Consider the following 19,885-nt stretch of genomic DNA (forward strand, 5'->3'; position numbering starts at 1 on the left):
CTACACCAAAAATGGTCTTTCGCAACTGGCTTCCGCTGTTGCGAAGGGGGCGTTGCGAAAATTTGATTCGCAACTGTTTTCGCAACAGCTGAGCCCAGCTGCGACGAAAATTGTTTGCAACAACCACTACACCATATTCAGGTTTTCCAACTTTTTAGTTTTAGGGTGTCCAATGCATATTCACGTTGGAAACCATTTTCCGTTGCACATATACTAAATACGTTGGTCAAATAGTAGATAATCGATATAAAAAAATTAAAAGGACACGCTCGTAAATAAATAAAATGTTTGAGGTCGTAAATGTCTATAAAAATACCTTTTATTATTATTAACCTACCTCTTTCTTTTAGTAATTTCTACTTTCTTATCCCGACTCTCAAAAGAAAAAAGAAAAAAATATCTTTCTCTTCACTGGATCCCTAAACCAACATCTCTTGAAACTTCACTAGATTCCTAAAAATCGAAAGCCATATTTCTGAAATTGAACTCAGTTTGTGAGATCTCTTAAACGAATCTGATTTGTGAGATGGGTTTAAGCTGTTCAATTTCTTATTTTTTCAGATTTAGGTTTTAATTGAATCTGATTTGTGGAATCTCTTTAACTCATCTCACAAATCAAAACCCATCCTTATGAAATCAATCTCAATCTTCGATAACCCGAATTTTGTTTCAAACTCTATGTATGTGATTTTCTGCTTTATAAACCCTAAGAAACTATTCTCTTGATTGCTTTGAATTTGAGTTTTGATTTTGATTACTCTATATTTCAATGGTTTAATTGACTGTAAAGGTTTTATTGTGGAATTTGTAAGTATGCAGAATCATATTGGTTAATCATTTGGGTGTTGTTGGTTTAACTTAATAGGATTTAGTCGCTTAGAAATTTATTCGTTGGGTGGTGTTGGGTTAATCTGGTTGTTTTAGTATCTCTTAATGATACCTTACTGATTATGAGAAGAATGGTCCTTTGGTTATTCTTAGGATATGAGTTTGGGTATTGGTAATAATCTTAGAATGAAAACCCATATTTTGGAATTTTGCTGAATTTGGAATGTTTGACATTATCGGATAATTGGGTTTTTTGAGCTGTAGTCATAATTTCAAATTATGAGATGGTTTAGAATGTAGTTTATCGATAGAATTGGAAGAATGATTACACTGATGTGGTACGTTTTTTTTGTTTGTTTTGTTGAAGCTTTTTTAGATTTAATTTGTGAAAAATTGTGTCTTTGAAAGTTTGAGCTTTTGCTGTATTGAGGAAGATAGTGGGGATAACCCTTTATAGTTATTGTTGTTGTCTATGTTGGTGCGAGGTAACAAATTAAAAGTATGGCTTGTGTTTTGATGCAGGTTTTGTAGATTACAATTCTGATTCCTAGGGACTTGAAAGGTCGGGTAATCGCACTCTATATGTTGTATGTTGTCTGTTTCTCTTGTATCCGTTCCTCGCAAAGAGAGGTTTGCTGGCTTAACTATAGTTTCTTTACTATATTTCTGATGTTTGCTTAATTGTAGTTTGTGCTCTGAAACTTTGTAGTTGGTTCATGTATTTCATTCATATTTCATGCTTTTCGTTACTAAATTACTATTTTCGCTAGCCAGTGACTTTTAATCGATATGTTTGTGGTATATTTTGTAGGATGGTTTCACTGGAATTATAGTTCCTGCTGCTTACTAGTATTCATCATGTGACTCCTGTCGTAGAATTTATCATTTAAATTCTCAATGCATGTCAGATTACTTTCCTGACATGATATTTTTTATGTATATGATGCTCAGGGGAACTTAATCTTATTAACTGGTGATTTTTTGATTCTTTGCCAGACAATTGATCATATCATCAATAGTAAAATCAAACTACATGTCTGCTGGTTAGACATCTAAAGTATGTTCCGATTGTTTTTAGAGGCTTCATACGGCGTAAGCGGCTTCACACTCAACAATCCCAGTTATGTGGCATTTGTTACTAAGCGGTTCTGCTTTCAACGAGTTAGTTTGAGATTTTTTACTTGAACTACTAAGTTGAAATGTATTTTTTCAGGTGCTAGCAGAGTTTTACATTGCTGATAATTTCTACTTCCAGAATCACCTAGTAAGTGTCCATTTCTTTATAATTTTATTACTTGTGGTCGTTAAGATGTACTTTTGCCTATAGTAATGAGATGGTGTGAAGACTTAATATCCATCCTTGCTGCAGCAACTATTGAGCATATCAAAGTATTGTTAATATTGTGGACTGAAAAAGGATTTCTTGTGGAAATCGTTATACTTCTGTTTAGAAACTCTCATTTTAACCATGTTAAAACGTGGAATTTGATTAGTTATCTGTTTAGTATGATAATGAAATAATAATGGTGCTTATAAGTAATATCATATTCTGAGAACAGTGTTGGTCTATAAGGAATCATGGCATTGTATATAGAAATCAATCCTGATACTAGTGTCTGCTTGCTCTGTCTTTGCGGACCAGGGAACGTATTGCAGCTGTCTAATTTATGAACTATAAATGATCATTGTATGTCGCTAATGAAGTTTCTATGTTTAGGGCCTGCTATGGTGTTTTGAGATTTGTCATGAAAACTGGTACCAAGGGTTTCAAGGTACAACTACTGTTATTTTTCCTTATATCCAGTCTTTTCCCTCTGGTCTATTTGATATGATATTAAGCTTCAACATTGTAATGATTAAACAGGTTATTTTGTATGGAACTTGCGGAAGCTCGTGCAAAGTAAATGAAGTTTAAAGATGGATACATGATTTCTTTTGGTCAGCCTGTTAACTAGTACATCGACTCAGCCATTGGACACGTCTTTCTTAGGCAGGTCAGTTTTTTGTTGTTGCAGAGATTGGTTTGTTTATATGCTGTTCCTTAGATTGCTGGGTATAGCACCTTTGTTCGAGCGTTTAGGATATTCCACTGAGTATGTTGTCTTTGGATTGTGGGACTTGTAATCGCTAGTGAACAGAACTAACTAAATTATGACGATGCAACTTTTAATAATTGTTACCTAAAATCTTTGCAGATGAAGGAGCCAAAGGAAGAGAAGCCTGTGATGATGAGGCGCCTGAGATAATGCTACGGGAAGCAATTGGATGGCTTATATTTCCGCGCTTTCGGGATACCCATTCGACACGATAGAGGTATCATATACTCTGGTACTAAACTTCCGTTATTATGCGACTCATTTATTACTTGTATGTGTGACTGTTATGAACCTTGTCAACTCCATTATGCTGATTTAAATGTTTCCACTGCTTCAACTTAGAAGAAAAAAGTAGTCAAATAGGTAATGCATTTCCATAACACACTGTAATGCATCCTAACACTTATCTACTAGAAATTTTAAGTCCATATGGTGACACATAGCAATTAGCGAATATCTAATTGTCTTGGAAGTTCGAAGGAACAAAGTCTCGGATAATTTTTTACTAGGACAATAACAACAACAAGAACAATATGGTAGTCTTGCTAAAAATGACTCATTAGATCTGTACGTGTGTTGGTATATAATAGATGGTTGATTACTTTGTTAGGGTTCTTTGCTAAAAATGGATATAGTAAACATATCTCTCATATTCTTGCTAAAAATGGATATAATGGTGCAACATCTGAAGTGTGGTCATGGGGACATGGCTTGCTAAGATGTGTATCTGAATTGTCCTTACTTCTATTTGTTTCATAGTTGTATGAATGGATGAATTGAATAGGACCATTCACACATCAAATAAGACAATTCAGGTAATGTAAGTTGTATATAGGAAAGTTGCTTTGAGACATTGACTTACTGTATACTTTATTTTGACAATATGCTGAAACCAGGACCTAGAGGTGTGATCGCGACCTAGGTTCAACGGGATCAGCTATTACTTCTACTACTACAGCTTTGTCAAGAGGAGGTCATGGAAGAGCAGCACTTAATACCAGTTTAGGTGAGCTAAGGTGATCCAGTTTCTCTTGGAGTAGCTTCATAGTATTTTTTTTAATGTTTTTGGAATAATCATTATCGAATTTATTGTGTATGTAATTAATGTGTGGAAAAAATGTTGTGAGGCTATTATAAAGATCAGAATTGATTGCAACATGGGTTTATTAATACAGAATTGAAGGTGCAGAAATATGCCGGAATTTATTTTCTTTACTTGGAATTGTCGTAGGAATTTTTTTTTAACCTGTAAATGGTTTTTGCAACGTATATAAGTGTTGCTACAAATAGAGTAATACGTCGCCTAAATTATTGTAACCGTTGCACAAATTAAACAATCCGTTGCTCAACAAACGTTGGTAAACAGAATAACCAACGTTTTTATGCGTGGACAAATTAATTTCCCAACCGATTTTTGCGTTGCAGAATAATTTGCTAGCCATATTTCCATAGGAGCGTTGGTGAAACTCATTGGAACGCGTATCCGTCCCAAATCGGAGGTTTTTGGTGTACTGAGCTACAAGGCAGTTGCTAATTTTTTACTGTTTGTTGCTAAATCTTGAGAGTCAACGGTTACTGACCTAAAAAGTCCGCGGTAAAAAATTAGCAACAGAAAAAGCGGTTGCAAATTGTTTCTACAGTTGCGAAAATATTTGACTAAGTCAACGCAAACCGGCTTTGTACAAATTGAGCACAGTTTTCATCTGTTGCCAATTGTTTGCAACAGGTTGCTCTTTGTTGACATGGTCAAAAAATTTCCCCCCATTCTTTTATCCTGCAACTACCCATGACCCAGAGATTCAATCCATTCAATCATATTTTACAAACAGTAGAAGAGCAATCATATTCTGCAAAAACTCAAATGCACTATTGCTTATATTGACATTGATATGTCCAATCATACATACGTACAACATTTAAGAAAATTACAAAAGAAGAGAAGGAAACAACTATATGTTCATCTGCACATGGTATACATATGAGTTACTCTTGATTTCAATAAGACTAACTTAGTTTAGTCTCGAACTTTAACAACTATGATGATAAAAAGAATTTTGGACACAAAAGTGTTGCAGTAATTACCATCTTCCATTCATTAGCTCTATACACTTGTGAGTATCCTTAGTATCTTTAAATCTTACTCCCTAAGGATGGTTCTCGCATACCTGCAAGCAAAAAAGTAACATGTAAAATTTTTGCTCAACAATCAACACTTGTATTGGAACAATCTATGTCCATGTTGTAACAACTCTTGTATTCTTTGTCAATAATCTCCAAGACTCCATCGATGTATGTCAGACAGGAAAATTAGGAAAAAAATCACAAGGGTTCTCTGCGTACCTTAACTAGCTCCACTGGACTAAGTTTCCATTCATTTTGTTGACCACCTGTAATCATCTTCTCAGCACCACAGCCTCAGACACCATGTGCTCATGACTTTCAATCTTAATCTCCTAACTGCATTTCAAACACAACCCCAATTCCACTCAACAGCTCAGTCCCTACAACTTGCTACTGCATCTCAGGCCAACCAGTCCACCTGCAGCTGCAACTTCATCTTGACCAGCACCACTAGCTTCTTTGTATCCAACTGCACCTGCAATACCAACCTGCAAATCATCTTCTCAGTATCAAAAGCAACCACTGCACAGTATTAACAACTAAGATTCAGCTAAGATTCACATCACCACATTACCAACAACAAGCACACACAACTTCATTTCACCATTCCTAACTGCAGCTTCATAACCACTTTGATTGATTGGACCTTTAGACTGAAAAAAACAGCTCAAATCAATACAAGAGCGAAAGGTATGTTGGGCCGGCACCAATTTCAGATATCCGTAAAAGAGCGAAAAGGTATATTGCTTACCAGAGAAAGGTCGTCAACGTCATAATCCGGCAGCAAAAATATCAGTGAGTGTAATACCTCGCAAGAAAGTGAAATCCAAAGGTTAATATCAACAAATTTCAGCAAAAATGGGCTCCGAGCATAATCAAATGAACTTACCAGGGATTGGTATTCCCCGGGGTGGCTACTGGCTTCAGTTGACCTTATACTCCTGCACAACTACAAACATATACATATACCGGAACCACACAAATGCAAGAAGTAAAAGTCATTCACATACATATACCGGAACCACACAAATGCAAGAAGTAAAAGTCATTCACACACACACACACACATATATATATATATTACGTACCAAGTTTCTTTCAGTTAAAAGTAAAGTACTTCCTTGTGCATAGTTGCATAAGAATCTGCCGCATACTACATCATAGTCTTCTTATGCACAGATGCACAAGTGTGAAAATTAGCAAAAAAATAAAAAAGTAAAAAGCCGTCCGAACATTAGCATAAAAAGTAAAAGGCATATATGTTTATCGTTGATATACGCAAAAGATGATGGCTGAGTACTGAGGTTACATCTCCAAAAAAACAATTCGACCTTCCTCGTTACGACAGCATGTTTTCCGGTCTTCATCACTTACATTTAGAGTAGTACTGAGGTCCTTGCTTCATAAGTGGGATATGGATCATAATATACTCTTCGTAACTCCCACTTACTTCTCCTCCATGGATCAGCATCCCCTTTACCACAGTTGCTTTACAAGTATCAGGAAACAGAAACGATATCTGAAAAAAACACAGTATCTCGCTTACATTCAAATACAGTTAACATAAGTATGAACATAAATAGAATTGAGGTAAGTTTGTACCTGTAGTTCATTCCAGACATCTTCTTTGTAAGTTTCTGGTACCTCCTTCCAGGTGTTGTAGAAGATAGGGACATGAGTGCGAACCAACGCGCCCTTCAGGTGGCCAAGTTTAGTTGAATTCCTCGACATCGGAAGTCCATTTTCATCTACCTCCACCGCTGCCATAATAACCTGCAGTCAGGGGTGGAGCCAAGGGTTGACTAACCCTGGTTCTAGCCCCCCCCCCCTAAATTCTAATAATTGCATAGAAACCCTCTAAAATTCATGTTATTTTCTGCATTTAGCCCACCTTGTGTTTGGTATTTAGCCCACTCAGTCCAACATAATTATAAAACTTTTTTTTAGCCCCCCTTAATCTTAATCTCTGGCTCCACCACTGCCTGCAGTAATTATAAGTTTATTTTCATTCATGAGTAAGCATCGAATCAACAAAACTTTATAGATGTATTACACTGTGAAACAAGATTAACACAAGATTATACATTATTTAAACATGGTCTCTGTTTACAAAATTTCACATGGAAAATAGGTTTTGATGCGTCATGAACTCAACAGAAAAAGATATTTAAGTTCATAACTTATGAAAGATACAATCTCAGAATTCACTGTAGCAAGAAAACCCAAAACATCTGAGACTACATTTCCTATTATCCTTTGGATTTTCAGAAACACTCACTCAATCCAAAGATAGCATTCACCTTTCTCGACCCCGTCCTCCACAGTTGCCTGTTCACCTGAACCCAAAAGGAACAATCATAATGAAACACAGCTCAATGGAAATATATGACAAAATAGTACCAATGTCAAAAAAATCGAACTGCACAATAAGATCCTCAATTCAAAGATAAGTAAATTATAATCCACCACTGATGGCCTTTAGTATATCATTACTACAACAAGACACAACCTACATACAGCGAACCTATACTGACCATAGTTCAGAAATTTTGCACAAATACAAAGACTACTCCTAAATTCAGTCACAACTAATCTGTCATACAACTTCAACACTGTTAGGTAAAACATATTTAACAGCTAAAACAATTCAACAATGTTCAATCTAAACTGAAATCAACCCTAAGAACTAAGCTCCTGCAGCAAGCATTCAAAGTATATCAGAACCCATAAAGATTCATATTCCAACACAAGAAGATTTTTTGGAAATGATTCGCACACCTAATCTTTCGCATTTATCAACCACCATTACACAAAAACAGTGTCAATTAATTCTCTCCTAATTTTTACTTCAAACCATGAATCCATTACTAAAATCAATAGAACACTATAAAAGCCCTTCAAACTAACAATATGCAATATATCAGAACTTGCAAATCGTAAATTCTAAGAATCACAAGATTACAAATTAACTAGTAATTCAAGAATACAGATTGAGGTAAATTAAGAAGGGCTAATAGATTCATGAATAAAAAAAATGGCACTTGTCACTTAGAGAAATTATAGTCAGGTCAAATGCTCTGAAATTCCTCCGCCAAAGGTGCAGATCCATATTAGGAGCACATAACTTATCATCTTGTGACAAAATCACACTTGGAAGTCGAAACTAGAGCTAATAAAACTAGTAAACACGACCTACCCTATTTGTAGATCTTACAGATTTGATCAGTATAGTTTCACCAATGCTACATCCACTTTAATACACTATTTTGGTAAAAGGATTGTCAAATTAAACCTAAACAACGAAAGGAAGGAGCTGATTCATTGCTAAGTACAAAGACTACTGAATTAGCTAAATTGTAAATTCAGATTCGCATAAACCATCAAATTCTCCGCTAATCTTTATATGCAATGCAACTTCAACGCAGTACCACTCCATATCAGGTAAAAACATTGAACAACTAAAGCAATCCAAAAATGTTCAATCCAAATGGAAACCAACCATAAAAATAAGAAGCAAGAGAAAGCACCCCCAACTAAGCATTCATTGTATATCAAAACCCATATTTCTATCCCAAATGAATCAAGACAGGCACAATTAATAATCTAATTATCGGATTTGAGACACCTTTTATCACTTCCGAATCATCGTTCAGAGGGCTTACATCTCTAGAAGGAACCTGCAGCTAAATTCTATTTCTAAGAAGATTAGGCTGCTACCAAAACAGTTCATCATAACACCCTATCATTCAGAAATTTCATCAAGCAGTTGAGTACCATTTTCTTTTGACCTAGAGTTATGGAATTTAAAACTTATAGTATTCTTACTCACCTATCGATAATCCACCTGAAATTGTTAGGGGTTCAGTTCTTACCTGAAAAGCTCAATTCCAAACCAATTCAAACTTAATCCTACGCTTAACAAACAAAATCCAGAAAACCCTAAGTATCAATCTACCAAAAATACACAAACAAGATACACCACTAATCGATTTAAGCAAAATACATAAAACCCTAAGTATAAATCTACCAAAATACATAAAAAAATACATCACTAATCGATTTGAACAAAAAGATACAAAACCCTAACTACCAAACCCAATCTACCAAACCCTAACTATCAAACACTAACAGAAAAAGCATCATCAATCGATTTAAACCCTAAATAGCAAACACTAATCGTCATCCATACCTAGCTTCCTCTGATTTTAACGGCGGGAAAGATTCAATGGCGGGAGAGTATTTTTCTTCAGCAGTTCTTCAGGAGAAAGAGAGTGAGAGAGGAGAGGACGAGTGGTTATGAATCGAACTGGGATATTTTCTCCAAGGATAAGGTGAGTGCACACGCAAAATTTGCATGTTTGGGAAAAAAGTGTTTGCAGGTGTTTTTCTCACACGGGTATTTCACACGCCTAAAACAAAAAAGTTGCGAATGGCAACTGAGGCAACCGTTGCGAAATTAGCAACAAATTTAACAAGTTGCTAATTTTTAGCAACATAAATTCGCAACTGAAAATTCGCAACAGATACCTTTCCGTTGCGAATCTGAGTTGCTAAACCCCATATTTGGTGTAGTGGCTATTGTCGTCTTCTAAGGATGTTTAAATGATTGAAATGGGAGTTTAGAACAAATAACCATTGTCTAGATATAGTACAATATGCATATTTGTAGTGTGATTCAGGTACGGGAACCAAGTTTGCATACCCGTTTGCAAACGGCTTCACCTGAGTTGCGGTCGGGTACGACAGTATGTATACCCGTTTGAAAACTTTCGGACAAGACAAATGCCCGGAATTTAAGTTTGCGTACCCATTTTCAAACTAAGTTGGTTTATGTTCTAAAATCGGTTGAGTATGATTTCATACTCATGAAAAAATACATATATATACTAAGGAATGCAATCTTAGAAAACCGTGGCTTAATGTTCATGAATTGATTCTCTTGAATCAAATCCGATTTTGTTTCAATTGTGTCTTGTATACTTCTATGAAAATATAAACAATTGAACAACTCTATGAGTAACATAATTAGATTCATTTGATCTGGAAGTGTTAGATGAATGAGGTTAATAGAAAAGTGTTCATATGGATAACTTCAGTTAACTGTTATTAAGCCACTCAATATACACATTTAGGTACGGTTACCCATATCTAAATGAAGGTATATTTCATTTGTGTGTATACAAGATAAGACCATCTAACAATGGAGAGATATTTATTTGGTTTTAAGCAAACTTAGCTTGAATTTGAAATCAGGTTTTCATCTAACGGTGAATATTGATTGTTTTGTTTCAAAGTTATCAAACCCTGATTTGAAGACTATATAAGGGAGAACTCTATCAACTAGGAAACCTAATCCCCACACCTCCTGTGTGATACTAGTTGCGACTAGAGTCGATTCTCCTTTAACCTAGGTTTTTCCTAAAACTATTATAGGTTAACGACTTAAAGACTTCATTGGGATTCTGAAGCCATACCCAACTATTTTCTCTGTAGTTACGTGTTCTGATCTTACTTGTTCTATCGTATTGAGTACTATATTCTATAAGATTTGCTCGAGATTTATCTTCGATAGGTAAGATATAAAAAGTAATCACAAAGCTGTTCGTCTCATTCTTTGTGATTCCACAATAACTTGTTCTACTACCATATAGTTAAGTTATTGTGAGATGATTGATATTCCTAGGCCGTTCTTCGCGAATATAAGACTGTATTATCAATTGGTTCCTGTTCACCTTGATTTATCAAAAGACGGAACAAAAACTTCGTAGGTATTTCTGTGGGAGACATATTTATCAATCAGAATAAACTTATCTGTGTGAGACAGATTTGTTTATCAAGTCTTCGATTTTGGGTCGTAGAAAATCTTAGTTGTGGGTGAGATCATCTAAGGGAATCAAGTGCGTAGAGTCCTGCTGGGATTCAGAGGCGTAAGGAACGCGACTGTACCTTAATCGGTGTGAGACTTGGTTAGGGCTCAACTACATTCCAGTCCGAAGTTAACTTGTAGTAGGTTAGTGTCTGTAGCGGTTTAATACAGTGTGGTATTCAAATCTGGACTAGGTCCCGGGGTTTTTATGCATTTGCGGTTTCCTCGTTAACAAAACTTTTGGTGTCTATGTTATTTCTTTTCCGCATTATATTTTCTATATAATTGAAATATCTCAGGTTGTGCGTAGTTCAATCAATTGGTAAATCCGACCTTTGGTTGTTGATTGAATTTGATTGACACTTGAACATTGGATTTTGATACCGTTCAAGTTATTTCTCATATTAATCGGGCTTACAAATTTCTATCTGTTCGATTGAAGATTGTATTGAGAAATTGAGATATATCTCTTGGATGTTTTTCCTTAATTGAGCCTGACTGTCTAGTTGATTTTCTTGGAATTATATTGGAGTTAGTCCATACAGATTGCCGAACGAAATATTGGGTGTGGTTGTTAGAATCCCGCTTTTTCTCCTAGGAAACAATGTTTTACATTCGTTTAAAGGAAGTACATTCATGAACTTGTTTCGTGAATCGAAAGGGAAATCGTTAGGATTATTGTTCCGGATATTCATTGCAAATATTTGGATGACCAACTATGTTATGTATCTTGGTATAACTAATCACAATGCTTGGCTTATAATTTGGTATGACTGGTTTTTATTAATTGGTGGAACCGATCCTAAGTAATCACCATGACATGGTATGATTGATCCTAGTAATTGGTGTGACCGATCACAGAGTTTTGTGTAATCGATCCTTGTAATTGGTAACCGGTCCTGGTAATTGGTGTGACCGATCACAAGCAATATCATGGGAATATGGAACCGATCCTGGTAACTGATTTAACTAGTCCTGGTAACCGATCCTAATAAATTTTGTTTATTTGATCTTCCCTTATTTTTTATTATTGCACCCAACACAAGCTAGTATTCATATATGGTCAAATTTTAATCACTAAGGAATTATAGCTGATTGACATCTTATTGGAGCTGAATTAATTTTCGCATCAGTGTTTCAGTTTTAGGTGTTGCTTTCTTGTTTAATGCAGATGTTACGTCGGTCTCACGGAAGATAGGAGAAGATATGTCACGGTTTTATAATGAGCCAAAGAAAATTGGAATCTGCTGTAGCAATATTTGTATCTATTCTTGGACTGTTTCTGGAAGATTTTTCAGTCGATTGGGTCCTACACATGATTATTTTTGTCTTTCAAGAGACAAAGGTGGCACTGTTATTTAATCACATGTTGATGACGAGCTTAAGATTAATCTTTTTTTTTTCCTGATCGGACGGGAAGCGTGTTAGTTTGAGAAAGAATTTACAGAAAACATCCACAAGAAGTAGAAAAAAAGGGAATAAAGTTACAAATGAAGGCTCCCAATCTAAAAATCTAGACAATTAATCCATGGATGGGGATCTACGAGTCGATATGGACGTGTGATGTGAATTCAGTAAATGTGCAACAGTGCTCCCAAAATGACCAGTCAAAAAAAAAACAAAAATAGGTGCAGGTTGTGTTGGGCGATTCACAACCATGCGCATAGTTGTTTCACAAGAATCACAACCATCAGACTCATGGAGTTAGCTTTCTTTCGCTCTTGAATTAATCATTTGTAGGACAGATTCAATCATGCATGGAGAGAAATGCAGAGGTCATTGTTGATATACTATTTGTTGGAAGGACTTGGATATTCCAACGGTGGAAACTTATACAGCTACTCTTGTATTTCAATTCTCCCCTACTATACTTCCGTGGCCATGAGACCCACGTACTTTTATCATAAGAAGGCAACTTCCTTGTCAAACTAGCTCTCAATGAGCGATTAATTGACTTCGAAGGCAGAAGAATCATCACTAATGTTCGACGCATATGCTTACTCTGAACGAGCTAACGTACACGTACAACAAAGGCTTTTATGACGGATAGCAGGACGTAACGTAATTAACATTATAGTCATGTACTCATCATGTCACAAAATAAGATCTAGTATTGTGATTGCTAATCACTCTTTTTTCTTTTTTTTTTCCTTTTTTTGGAAGAGAGTATAAAATTGGTAACAAGGTGCCCAGGAAGCCAAAATTACACTAAGAGAAAGACCAATAACGGAAGGAGAATATAATTAGGGACGACTTCACAGTATTGCTTGATAAGTGATGAATTGGAGAAGTTCATCTCTTTCTATTCGCTTGATTAGTAATAATTCATGTATCTCACTCTCAAAGTCCAGTTATGTTTACGCCCTCCTCTTTTGACTCTAGGTGCAGGAGTTAGCTATAGTAGAAACAGATAAAATGAAATCCATTAATGTTGAAAAGAAGCTTTTGTTTTTACAGACCCAATTACACTTTCAGTAAAGAGAGCAATTCTTGATTATAGAAAACAACAAAAAAGACGATGTCTTTTTATTACAGGCCGAACACACCGCCAATAGGAACTGAGAGAGATGACTAATAGATGAAGAACAGGTGTGAATAATAGACAGGCTGTCGCTAGGCTGTAAGATGATGTAAGTGTTGATGTGGGCAGAGTGACAAGGAAATGACTAGGCATTGTTATTACCCCCCTCAAGATGATGTGGGAAGACAAAGGAAGAACCTTCAGCAACCTGAGCAACTGTAGAAATATATGATACCTGCAAATCTTTGGACTGAACAAGTTCTCTCACAAAGTTGTAATCAATACCCAAGTGTTTCATCCTCGAATGAAAAACAGGATTAGTGGAGTAAGAAATTGCACTTTGATTATCACACAACATAGTTGGTGAGGCTGGTAACAGAATATACAGTTTTTGGAGAAGTTTGCAAATCCACAAAATTTCAGCTGCAGAATTTGCTAGACTTCTAAATTCAGCTTCAGTGGAAGATCTAGCAACTGATGTTTGCTTTTTGCTTGACCAAGAGATTGGATTTGAACCAACGAAAATGCATCAACCACCAGTACTCCTTTTAGTATCAGGATCTCCAGCCCAATCAACATTACTAAATCCATGAACTGCAGAAAGTCCTTTACTAAACAAAACACCATAGTCCAATGTACCTTTAATGTACCTAAGTATTCTCTTAGCTGCAATAAAGTGATAAGAAGTAGGATTTTGCATGTGTTGGCAAACTTGATTCACTGCAAAACTAATTTCTGGTCTTGTACAAGTTAAGTATTGTAATGCACCAACTAAAGATCTGTATGTAGAAGGATCTGGAAGCAATGAACCAGAAGAAGCAACAAGTGTTCCATGAGCAGGAAGAGGAGAATTACAAGGTTTGGCCCACCCATATCAAACTTATCCAATAAATCCAATGCATATTTAGTTTGGGACATAAACAAATAGTTATCATTCCTCTTAATCTCCAACCCCAAAAAATAGTGCACTTCTCCTAAGTCCTTGATTGGAAAATGTTGTTGAAGTTGAAGAATCAGATCAGTGCAATAAACTTGAGAACTCCCAGTAATAAGAATATCATCCACATAGATCAAAACTAAGGTAAGTATCTAGAGTTGCATTTTGAATGAAGAGGGATGAATCAGCAGTAGAAGCAGTAAAGCCAAGAGATAATAACACATTAAGATGCTTTTCATACCAAGCTCTGGGAGATTGCTTAAGACCATAGAGCTTTATGAAGTTTACACACATAAGTAGGATGAAGTGGATCAACAAAGCCTGGAGGATGAGTCATGTAAACATCTTCAGTAAGATCCCCATGAAGAAAATCATTACTAACATCAAGTTGAGTAACTGACCATTTGAAATTAACAGTTAAAGATTGGATCACTCTAATAGTGATAGGTTTAGCAACAGGTTTGAATGTTTATGTGTAGTCTAGACCTTCTTGCTGATGATTGCCTTTAGCAACTAATTTGGCTTTGAATCTATCTATAGTTCCATCTGGTTTATGTTTGACTCTAAAAACCCACTTGCAACCTACTACATTCTGAGAAGGATGGGGAGGAACAATAGAGTATGTACCTGCATCTTGTAGTGCCTGATGTTCATCATGTAGAACAACTTTCCATTTGTGATGCTTAATAGCTTGACTATAGCAAGTTGGAAGAGCTGGATATTGCTTTGCCTGTAATGTTTCAGAAAGAGAATGCATTGTATAATATACTTTAGTTTTGGAAATACGTTATTTCCCTCTTGTAATCATGTTGTGATCATTTGTAACAGAAGAAGGAGATAACAAATGTGATGAAGACACTTCAGATAATGAACTAGCAGCTGAGTTATCAGCAGAATTAGACTGTGCTGGAGAATCTGATATCTGGAGAACCACAAGTATCTGTAGTAGGCTGTTGCTATAGAACTGCAGTTAGTGGAAGTATTTAAAATAGCAGGCTGAGCTGTAGAAGTTGATAATGGTTGAGTTGTTGTTAACTGAGAAGCAACTGTTGGAGATTGACAAGCATCAGACAAAGAAGCTGATATATGTGTGACTTTAAGAGGAAACACATTTTCATTAAATATCACACTAGTATAACACGCAAGCGCGATGCGCCTGCCATTCCATTATATACAAAAAAAAAACAATGAAAAATATTTTAAAACAAAAAAATCATATGCACTTTTCGTTACGATACATTCCAATAGATCTTTACAACACGAAATGTTGGTAAAAATCAAGAAGAAGAAGATATTTTTTGACAGCAACTTCAAGGATTTTAGTAAAAGCTAATCCCAACACAATGGCATATGTTGTTCTCTCCATGGTCAGTCTTCTTGTGGAGTCATCTTTGCATACATCATTGTCCTTCCTCTATAATTATAGACATTTTCTGATTAAATTTAAGTTAACTGTAAAATCCAGCATAAATGGCTAAAGAGATCACATTGAAAAAAAAATAAATAAATTGTTAACAAAAACGTTAAAGATCGATATACCAAGAAAAACCACCAAAGTCAGAACTCAAAATTCTTGCAGAACATAATACTTCACTTGAGGAGATGCACCGGGAAGCAAATGTTCTTCTTTTTGTATAACGAATTCATTTCTAAATCCATCTATTGATCACAATTTCTCAATTAGTATCATCCACATTTTTCAAAAACCATTTGAGAAGCTCATAGTTAGCAGTTCCTTTATCAGTATAATTAACAATTCATGTAAATTCCACAAACTATTTGAGAAGCAAATGGGATTTTTCTTTCTTTACAAAATGTAGAAACAAATTTAAAGCACAATCCATCAATTGGGGTGTCAGTTAGCTATGTATCTGATCTAGCTATCCATTAACCTTTACATAATGTTTAAAATCTCAAAACTGAATGATACTTAGTTTATCTCAGTGCTCGTGTAAGTAACCATGCTTGATTTTTCATAGCAGGTCATAAATAAATTCCCAGATGCTTGCTTTTGCTATACTATGAAGAAGGAATATGGCCATTGATCATGCTTAGTTCCCAGCAACACATATTTCTATTTTAAACATTGTTCCCAGCAACACATGTTTCATCTACACCATTTTTCTCAGGTGTATGAGGACAAGTGACTTCATGAATAATACCATTTGTAGATAAAAATGAAGCTAATTCATTGTTAACAAATTCACCACCACCATCAGTCCTTATCGTCATAATTGTGCATTTCAAAGAATTCTCAATTTGAGCCTTGAACTTAAAAAATATTGTCTTGAACTCAGACTTGTCATTCAAAGGATATAGCCAACAAAATTTGGAGTAATCATTTATTATATTGACATAATATCTGTATCCAGAAATGGATTGAACAGGACAAGGACCCCATAAGTCAAGGTGCAGTATTTCTAAAGGTTTAGAACTGCAATGACTTGAAAGTGTAAATGGAAGTTTATGACTTCTCCCTAATTGACAATCATTACAGAATAAAGGGGACTTTATTACATGTGACAGATTTAGAGAATTGTAAACATGCTTCATAGTTTGAAAAGATGGATGTGCTAGTCTCTTATGCCATACTTCAGCAGGAATTGTTATAGTGACAGTTGAGAGAGCCTTTTTATTTGATTGATGAATAAATGTAGAGGATACAGACCATTATTGTGTGGGCCTTGTAAAAGTGTCTTCCCAGTTGATAAATCCTTCACACAAAATCCAGAAGCATCAAAAGTTATGGAACAATTGTTGTCTGAAGTAAACTTGTGAACTGAAAGTAAGTTTTGTGATGCTTGAGGTACTAGAAGTATATTATTTAAGTTGAAATTATGGTTGGGAGTAGACTTGATGGAAAAACCAGAATGAGTAATGGACATATATACCTTCCCCATTTGCTGCTTGAATTTGCTCAGCACCTTCATAAGTGTTTATAGATTGTAACTCAGTTTCATCAGAAGTAACATGAAGGTTGGCACCAGTATCAGCATACCACGTATTCTCTCCCATTATGTTAGCATAGGAAAGCATTGAACTTAGATGATGTGGTGTATGATCATTGTGATAGGAAAAATTGAGCCTATTTCTGCATTCTAGTGCGCCATGTCCAATTTTGCGACATATTTGATATTCAATAGCAGATTGATGAGGATAGTAAGTGGAAGAATTCAAACCTTGAGGTGGTCTAACAGCTGAGGTATATGAAGATGATGAAGTACTTGATGCTTTACCAGGTGGAAATGTATTAGGTTGTCCTCTACCGAGTAAGAAGGTCTACCAACAGGAGATCTTCCATAATTTGAGTTATATCCACTTTGAAAACCACCAGGACAACCACCATAACCTCTTCTAGTAGATCGAAAAGCATTTAATTGAGCAGCAAAAGCTTTATTTGCAGATTCTGAAAGTAAAGCTTGATGACATTCTGTAATAACTATTTCCTCACTGAGTAAATGATTGTGTAATTCAATACATGAGATTGGAGGATTTTTGTGCCTCATAACAGTGGCAAATGGAATATAATCAGAATTGAGAGCCGACAAAGTGACAACAACAAGTTCTTGATCAAAAACAACTTCTCCAGCAGCTGCAAGTTGATCTGAGATTGTCTTGATTTCATTTATCAAAGTGGGGATGGATTTGTCACCTTGCTTGAGAGAAAGAAGCTTTGTTCGTAGCTGAATCGAATGATTTGATGATGCTCTTGAGAATCGTTCTTCAATACTGCTCCAAAGGTCATGGGAAGTTTCAGATCTGGAAAAATAAGCAAGAACGGATTCTGAAAGTGTTGAATGTATCCACAAGATGATAGATGTGTCATCATCAATCCAATCAAGATATAGAGGATTCTCGATTCCAGTAAGCTGATTGCGTTGATTGGTGTATTGAGGAGGACAGGGATGAGATCCATCAAGATATTTTTGGATTTTGAATTTTCTAATAACAGGCAACATCAGATTCTTTCATGTAATGAAGTTGCTATCAGTAAGATTGAGATTAACAAAACGAGTAAGCTGATGAATTGGAATACTAGAAATTGAAGATGCTGTAGGATTCTCCATTGATGAAGAAACATGAAATTCTTGAATCATGAAAAAGAAAAGAAAGAAATGGATGACATTGAAGAAGCGGAAGCAAGGATCGGAAAAACCTGAGAGATGTAGAGATCTCTCAGTCTGATACCATAGTAAAAACAGATAAAATGGAATCCATTAATGTTGAAAAGAAGCTTTTGTTTTTACAGACCTAATTACACTTTCAGTAAAGAGAACAATTCTTGATTAAAGAAAACAACAAAGAAGACGATGTCTTTTTATTACAGGCCGAACACACCGCCAATAGGAACTGAGAGAGAGGACCAATAGATGAAGGACATGTGTGAATAATAGACAGGCTGTCGCCAGGCTGTAAGCTGATGTAAGTGCTGATGTGGGCAGAGTGACAAGGCAGTGACTAGGCATTGTTATTAAGCTATGGAGCTAGAGCAGTAAATGCATAAAAAGATGAACACTCATGCCTCTCGGAAACATGTTAGCAAGCTTGGGCATATTAAGAACATCAGTACATTGTCAATTAAGTATACTCTTTACGCATGGACATGGCCTAAGTCCCTAGATTTCTAAATTTTTATGGAATGCAAATATTGGAGTAAAGGTGGTCATTTTTAGAAGCAGAAGGAGAAAATCTATGCAGAAAGGATAGGAAACAATCGGACAAACCTGCCAGATGACAAAAAGGTTGAATTTGGTAGAAAGTGTAGGGTAACTCAAGAGTCGGGGTTGATCTGATAGAAGATGCCCTTGCTTCATAGCTGAGCTGCTGATTTCTGTCTTTAATGAATTGCATCTTCATGGTAGAACATGAATACACGACACATACCTATACATGAGCTGCAAGAAGACAGTATTTAGACTTAGGTGCTTACGTAGCTATATATAGTACGTGTTAAGACCCCGCACGTTTTTAAATTAGTACTGTTCGTAATATTGATGTTAGGACCGTTAGGTTTGCCTAACTTCATCTGCACACGGGGATGCATCTTTTCCAGTTTTCCAAAAATATCAACGGAGGACAAGTGATTTGTGTTTGCACATTATATCTATCAGTACAAAAAAGAAACAAATAACTAAAAGAGATTTTTCATGCTTGTCCTCAGCTGTGTCATGTGTGTTTGCTTCTTTTAGCTTGTTGGTTTTCTTTCCCAAAAGTTCAGTAATTTCTACGATTGGGACTATATCACTGTGTATATAATCGTAAATTGGTTCAGTAAATTTGAGGATAATGAAAAATATAGGTGTTTCTAGATGGCACAACATGGAGTACACTTAGTGATGCATTAAGGACATTCTCTTGTCAAGTTTTAGCATAAAAGAGTAAAACATACCCAATCCATAAACATCATGGGAACACAGAGACACAGGGTCACACAGCATAAACTAAAATTATGTAAGTGTACGAGAATGATACAGCAGAATCCGACCGAGTAGCTAGGCTCTATTTTTAAGCATTTT

General features: G+C 35.7%; 3 long non-coding RNA genes across 6 annotated transcripts; 2 read left to right on the plus strand and 1 right to left on the minus strand.

The window, feature by feature from the left end:
* Positions 1-467: 467 nt before the first annotated feature.
* LOC113286035 lies at positions 468-1,947 on the plus strand. Its single transcript, XR_003329066.1, has 3 exons — positions 468-680; positions 1,351-1,458; positions 1,825-1,947. It is a non-coding gene; the product is annotated as an uncharacterized LOC113286035 (long non-coding RNA).
* Positions 1,948-1,974: 27 nt separating this feature from the next.
* Positions 1,975-3,987, plus strand: LOC113286034. Its single transcript, XR_003329065.1, has 5 exons — positions 1,975-2,092; positions 2,546-2,600; positions 2,693-2,822; positions 3,024-3,141; positions 3,821-3,987. It is a non-coding gene; the product is annotated as an uncharacterized LOC113286034 (long non-coding RNA).
* A 799-nt stretch (positions 3,988-4,786) lies between these two features.
* LOC113286036 lies at positions 4,787-9,336 on the minus strand. Of its 4 annotated transcripts, none has more exons than XR_003329070.1 (8): positions 9,235-9,336; positions 7,324-7,381; positions 6,937-7,027; positions 6,648-6,853; positions 5,797-6,564; positions 5,620-5,698; positions 5,265-5,533; positions 4,787-5,089 (listed from the first exon to the last, which is right to left on the minus strand). It is a non-coding gene; the product is annotated as an uncharacterized LOC113286036 (long non-coding RNA). The 4 variants fall into 4 exon arrangements; XR_003329069.1 differs by having other exon boundaries at positions 6,648-6,859; XR_003329068.1 differs by having other exon boundaries at positions 5,265-5,520; positions 6,648-7,027.
* Between the last annotated feature and the right edge of the window lie 10,549 nt (positions 9,337-19,885).

The sequence above is a fragment of the Papaver somniferum genome, chromosome 6 (assembly GCF_003573695.1).
Source record: "Papaver somniferum cultivar HN1 chromosome 6, ASM357369v1, whole genome shotgun sequence".
In the NCBI taxonomy this organism is placed as follows: Eukaryota; Viridiplantae; Streptophyta; class Magnoliopsida; order Ranunculales; family Papaveraceae; genus Papaver; species Papaver somniferum.